Source organism: Trichosurus vulpecula, chromosome 7, assembly GCF_011100635.1.
Source record: "Trichosurus vulpecula isolate mTriVul1 chromosome 7, mTriVul1.pri, whole genome shotgun sequence".
Taxonomy (NCBI): domain Eukaryota; kingdom Metazoa; phylum Chordata; class Mammalia; order Diprotodontia; family Phalangeridae; genus Trichosurus; species Trichosurus vulpecula.
The window spans coordinates 46800105-46806646 of record NC_050579.1 but is presented as its reverse complement, the minus strand read 5'-3'; the positions used below and the strand labels follow the sequence as shown (position 1 = coordinate 46806646).

Here is a 6542-nt window from a genome sequence, read left to right as displayed (position 1 = left end):
TGGTAACATTGGTTTTCTTGCCCTTCCACAAACAAGACACTCCATCACTCAGTTTGAAGAATTTCCTCTGTGTCCCCATGCTTGGAATGCTTTCTCTCTTCATCTCTGCTTACCGACTTCTCTGGCTTCCCTTAAATCCCAACTAAAATCTCTTCTACAGGAAGTCTTTCCCAACCCCTCTTAATTCTAGTGCCTTCTCTCTGTTAATCATTTCTTAATTATTCTGTATGTAGCTTGTTCATACATGCACACACATGTATATGCATGTATATGTGTATGTATATATGTATATAGGCATATATATGTACACATATATGTATATATACTTTCTTGTCTCCCCCATTAGATTGTGAAGTTCTTGAGGACAGGGACTATCTTTTACTTCTTTTTATTACCCCAGTGCTTAGCACTGTACATAGGACATAAAAGGAGCTTAATAAATGTTAGTAATTCATTTTTGGGGAACAATTTGTGTTTCCTTCTTTGAAGTTTTATCTCCCGATAACCTTTGACTATTCATTTTGGGCTGAAAATTAATCACCACTGTAACTCTTCAATCATTCCTCGCATATGTTATATGACAAAATTTCCAGATTTTAGATGGCAGTAGGTGATGAATTGGCAACCAACAACCTTGCCTTCCCCACTAGCGAAATCCCTATTAGCAGGCTGTGTTACTCAGTTTTCGTGGATGATAGGTCTGGGTAGCATGAATAAGTATTGAACTGATATAGGCCCTAGCTAGGAAGTTTGAACCTTTTGTGAGCATCAGAGATGGAAGGTACACGTGGAGGAACAGCAGTGGTCTGAGAAATAAACGCGAGCTGGAAATTGGGTGAGTAGGAAGCTGCAACCCCCGGGAAGGAAGCAGCTGCCGCTACTGGCTTGGAGGGCTGGGAAGGAGAAAGGTCGGATGGCTTGTGTGAGCGGTGATTCAGGCACAGAGGCCAGGGCGAACTTAGAATCCCAAAGAAATATACCAGAATCTAGTAAATATCACCAGAACCGAACTGAAACCACGCCACAAATTGCAGGTGTGAAGAAGGAAGAATCACCCTCGGAGGTAGTTTCCGTAGTGTAGTGGTTATCACGTTCGCCTCACACGCGAAAGGTCCCCGGTTCGAAACCGGGCGGAAACATGGTTCTTGCGCTTTTCGTTTTGCCAGGCCACATTGGCACATTTCTTGGAAATCTGTTGTCAGGAAAAGTGGAACAAACCATACAGGAGTGTCATTATGTTACCTGCCTAGCAATTAGCTCATGCTATTCTGTGTAATACTCAGGCAAGTTTTGCTGTGTTTTCCTCGAGTTCAGTCATTCCCAAGACACACATCCGGGTTCTCGAGACGTCGTAAAGGGAGAAGTGTGTGTGCACCCTAGCCAGAGATTTGTGTCCTGGGGCTGTAGGGAGGGCCAACAGGTAGGTGTTTCTGCTTCGATATCAATGTATTAATAGCCTGTCTTCCCTGCCAGACCTCGTAGTAGAGGGATGCACAGCCCTCCTTCGGGCTCAGTGACAGGAACAAAAACCCAAGAAGAGAACCATTCCATTCTAGATTAGGTATTTCAGTTCTCTAGCGGTGCATTGAAAGCTTTAAAAAAAAAAAAAGACACTTCTAGTGCGAATTTCTCGCCCCTCCCTCCTTGGCCTAGGTGGGTTATTGGTATTAGCCACGGGCCAAAATTCCCAGTTTCAACTCCAGTTCGCGTCCTGGAAGCTGCAAAGAAAAAGTGGAGGTGGTAGTTTTTATGGTAGTTACGGTGGAAGTACGTCCCTGGTCTCGCCAGTAGCGATTTGATCACAGGCAAGGGTGCAATCTTGCGGCACGCTGGAAAGGAGGGAGGGAGAGGAGGGAAAGAAGGATGCTGTGTTGCCCAATTGGAACTGTCAGTTGTCTGGGTAGGCACTTAATAAAGGTTTGTTGAGCTGAATAACTGAGACAGTCAGGTCCAAAGAAAATGGGAACCAAAACACCCGCCCAACGTGGGGCTCGAACCCACGACCCTGAGATTAAGAGTCTCATGCTCTACCGACTGAGCTAGCCGGGCGAAAACCTGTAGGTTAGTTTCACCTAGCATCCCAAAAGAAATAATAGTGTTAGGGTTTAATGTTCCAGAAAGTGAAATTCACAAATATTTTAGTTTTCTCTCTTTCGCACCAGATTTTCGCTTACTTTCGACCCTGTGCCACAAGACGGCTGGGTAGAGAAAGTTTAAGAGGGAAGAGGGAAAAAATATTCAAGGGTAGAGAGACCGGAAAAAGACAGGTCTCCACCTCTCAGTCCATCTTAGAGATCACCTTTCGTGCCCGAAAAACAGCACTTTGAGCTTTTTTTTTTTTTTTTTCCATTTTAACTCTGACTGCCATTTCAACAAGCTTGCTCAGAGGCAGCGTTAATGCTTAGTAAACCCAGTCTGCTCTATTGGTCTTCAGCAGTAGGTAAATAGGTGCATAGAAGGTGATTGGTTTTGGTAAAGTGTGACCTGGCTCCTGCCCTCAAAAACCCAAAAGTGTTCTGAAAAAGGCAATCTAAGAGGCTATGTGTTCCAGGCACCAGGGAAGTTTTGGGAAAACATGTGTATCAACTCTTCCTTGAGATTATGTTTCTTGATGTCTTTGGACACAAAATAAAAACAACTTCTCCAGCTCCTTTGTTTGTTTCTCTAAACTACCTTTTCGTTCATCTGCAAGATCCTTTTGTCTCATGGATTCCCTTGGATCAGCAAAGTCAAGATTGAGGTGATTCAGCTCCTTCAGTAATGCATCAGCTCCTTGGTCACTGGACGAGGACGTTAAGTTTATGCAAAGCTGTAAATAAGGTGAGAGGATCTAGGGATTTTATCAGGGCACCAATTCCCAGAGGGGCATGGAGTTGAACTTCCAAGCTGACAGGATCCCAGCCCAGATCCCCTGCTGACCCTAGACCTCCAGTCTCCAGAGGGGTTCAGCTCCCCTTCCATCTCTTGATGAGCACCCCACCGTCCCATCACTACACATACTGACCTGTTGAATTGCACCAGATAATCTTCTTTCACAGCTTCTTCCCTCTACCCCTTTTACTTCTGGAACTGCCAGATTCCCCTACTGCATCCTTGCCTTTCAGAATTAGTTATTAGTGTTCTCTTCACCCTCAAATTCCCTTGGGTTTGCAGATTAAATCTCCACTCCCTTCATGGGGAATTCTATCATAAAAACTCTTCAAGGACAGAGAATTTTCTTTTCTTCCTTGTAGAAAAAAAGTGAAAATCAAGCTGTGATGCTTTGAGCATGGAAGACATGGAAGGACTGTAGAAGTGATTTGTTTGACCAACATCATAGGTGGGACTGGATTCCAGGAACCTGTAATGAATGAAGTGTCATACTATAGCAAATAAGCTAGGGAGGGAATGACGTTGAAGAAACAAAGCAAATGCCAACCTGAAGGAAACTTAATGCTGGATGCCATGCTCCTCATGTTGATTCATATAGGAACCTAGAAGGTATCTTAGAGGCCATCAAGTCTCATTACAATGATGCCCTGCCTCCATCCTTCTCCTCCCTTCAAAACAGAATCATCTCAGTCTCAGGAAACTGACTATGCTCTGTTGGCAGAGGAAAATGTCCACTCTTTTTTTGGGGGGGAGGGGTAGTTTGTTTTATATGACTACACACATATAACTTATATCAACTTCTTTATCTTCTTAGTGATGAGAAGAGGGGAGGGGAAGGGAGGAAGGGAGTGAGAGAATTTGGAACTCCAGATTTCAAAAAATGAATGTTAAAATTATTTTTTTCATGAAATTTGGAGGAAAACTACTAAAATTAGAGAACAGGAACTGTTTTTTAACCTTTCTTCGTATCGCTGGTGCTTAGCAGAGTGGCTGGCACATAAAAGTGGCTTAATGATTGTTGTCCTTTGTGCTCAAGGAGGACCAAAATGACATCACTATGTTGGGGTCAAGGTACCGTGTGTTTGATTGTGGTCAATCAGACCAACATGAGCTTGGAAGGCTCTACCACAGGTGGGGCACAAATAGTCCATATGAACATTTGGAGTGGAAACATCTCTAAATTTGCTCTTCTCATGTTTCTTTTTAGTTGCTGCAACTGCTTTGTTCATAGAACAGAGCACCTTCTTTGATGTGGGCACACCATGCTGGGTAGTCCTGTGTCTGCCATGTTTCACAATCAATTCCAGAGTTCCTTGGAGACACCTTGAGAGTGTCCTTGTATTGCTTCTTCTGACCTCCTTGTAAGCACTTGCCTTGTATGAGTTCTCTGTAAAATAGTCATTGGGGAAAACATAGGTTTGGCATTTGAACAAAGTGGTCAGCTCACTGGAGTTGTGCTCTCTGCAATAGAGTTTGAATGCCTGGCAGTTCAATTCCAGAAAGGACTTCAGTGTCATTTCCATGCTGGCATTCCATGCTGATGTATTGCTCAGTTATACTGATTTTTTCCTTTTTTGTCTTTAAAAATGCTGTTCATTATATGATGACTCTCTCAGAGGGTTTGGGGAAGGGATACCAGGGGAAAACATGGTGATATTAAAAAAAAGACATCAATAAAAACTTATTGGGAAAAAATCAGTCAAAATATTTTTGAAAACTTATTCTCATCTAGTGGGTTATCTATCCTTCCCAATATGGTGTCATCTGCATAGCTGGTAAGTATGCCATATATTCCTTTATCTAAATCATTGATCAAAATGTTAATAAGCACAGAGCCAACTACAGATACTTGAGGAACTCCAATGGAAACCTTTCAAGTCAAAATGGAACCGTTAGTGACCACTTTTTGGAACCAGCTATTAAAAAATTTTTGAATCCATCTAGTTCAAGAATTCTCTTCTTCTTCTTCTTCTTCTTCTTCTTCCTATCATTATTATGAACACCCTTGGCAATCTAGTGGTCTATAGGTCCCTCTCAGAATAATGTTTTTAAAGATATAAGATAAAATACATAGGATTGCAAAGGAAACTATATTAAAATGCAATTATCATCATATTCTTCCTGTCCAAGTTCACAGATGTCCTGAAATGTATCCACAGATGCAGGTTAAGAATCCCTAACCTAGTGGTACTATCATTTAACTCTCCTCTCTCCACATTCTCCACAAGATTAGAAGGAGAAACTTTATTAAATGTCTTGTGAAAATGTAATTAAACTCCATCTACACTTCCCTTGATTTATCACTTTAGTAACCTTGTCAAAAAGGGAACTAGTGTTAGCCTGGCATGACTAGATGCTAGGTGGCACTTAATCTGGCATTGAGAACACCTGAGTTTAAATCCAACCTCAGACACTTAGCAGATTACTAGTTCATTTCCAACATCTGCTTTTCTTTTCTATATATCTTGCTACTGATGCTAGCAGTAATGACAATACCAACCCATTAACAAATTCTCTCTCACTGAAATTAAAACAAACAAACAAATTCCTTTCCTCTGAATCAGTCATTCTAGAAATAAAGGACCTGGTTAATGAGTGAGGCCGAAGTGGGACCATGTGCAAAGTAGCAGTAACTTAGTCTCATGAAATAAACAAATGAAGGACCATCTAACTGATATAGCCTTTTCTGTCTCTTTCTCTCTCTTTCACTACTCTCCATCAATACTCAGGGGCACTTTAAAAAATAGACCATAGACCCCAGAATGGGATCAGATCTTAGAGGTCATCTAGCCCAGAGGTATCAAATTTGAGTAGTAATGGGGGCCACGGAACCATACATAAGGATCCTCCTGGGCACATACCTCAGTTTTAAAATGTGATGTTATGTGTATTTTATTGTATTTTTATTTAATTAGTTAAATATTTCACAATTCATATTTTAAGTTGATTTGAACTACACTTGGGAGTTTAGGGAAATTATTATTAATAATCAATGATTTGGGGAGATTCAGATTTCCTCCTTTTTCTTTTATCCTTATTTCAAGACTTCAATTTCTTCTCCTCTATCTAGATCCCGGCGGGGCGGGGGGGGGGGGGGGGAGCCATTGTGCTCTACTCAGGTTTGGGTGGGGATAAATTCTTTGAATAGGTTGTCCAAGGTGGCGTGGTGTGCAATTTAGGAGTAAATGGCATAATCAAACTTCAGGTCCAGGACCTCATTGTAATATTCATTCTCTCATTAATTGTTAACCAATCACAGTTGCTTGCCACCGTTGGGGGCATCCCTCTTTCAGTAGGCATATAAGCCATGAGCCTGCCATCATGATTGTTTTTGGTCTAAGAGAAAGACAGACAAATGACCATCCTTTTATTAAAATTCTGGCGTTGTTGATAAAATTATGTCTCTCAAACCTTTTTAAATGCAGAGTGTTGTAAGCAGGCAGCGGGCTGACATGTTTGACACCTCTAAGTTAATCCATGTCCCTTCATTTTCTCCTTCCTCAAATGAGTAAAATGAGGCTTGTACAGCCTTGTCCAAGTTCATGAGCAAAGGAAGCAGGATTTAAGTACATATCCTTGACATTAAATCCAGCACTATTTCCTGTCTACAGTAGTAGGAAGCAAAGTTGGGATATAACTGAAAGAGGTTGCTCATTGTAGTGCTAATCAAG

The 6542-nt window shown here is 41.5% G+C and overlaps 2 non-coding genes across 2 annotated transcripts; one reads left to right on the top strand and one right to left on the bottom strand.

Annotated features, from left to right (window-relative positions):
• Window positions 1-1066: 1066 nt before the first annotated feature.
• TRNAV-CAC lies at window positions 1067-1139 on the top strand. The gene has a single exon. It is a non-coding gene; the product is annotated as a tRNA-Val (tRNA).
• Window positions 1140-1976: 837 nt separating this feature from the next.
• On the bottom strand, window positions 1977-2049 carry TRNAK-CUU. The gene has a single exon. It is a non-coding gene; the product is annotated as a tRNA-Lys (tRNA).
• Between the last annotated feature and the right edge of the window lie 4493 nt (window positions 2050-6542).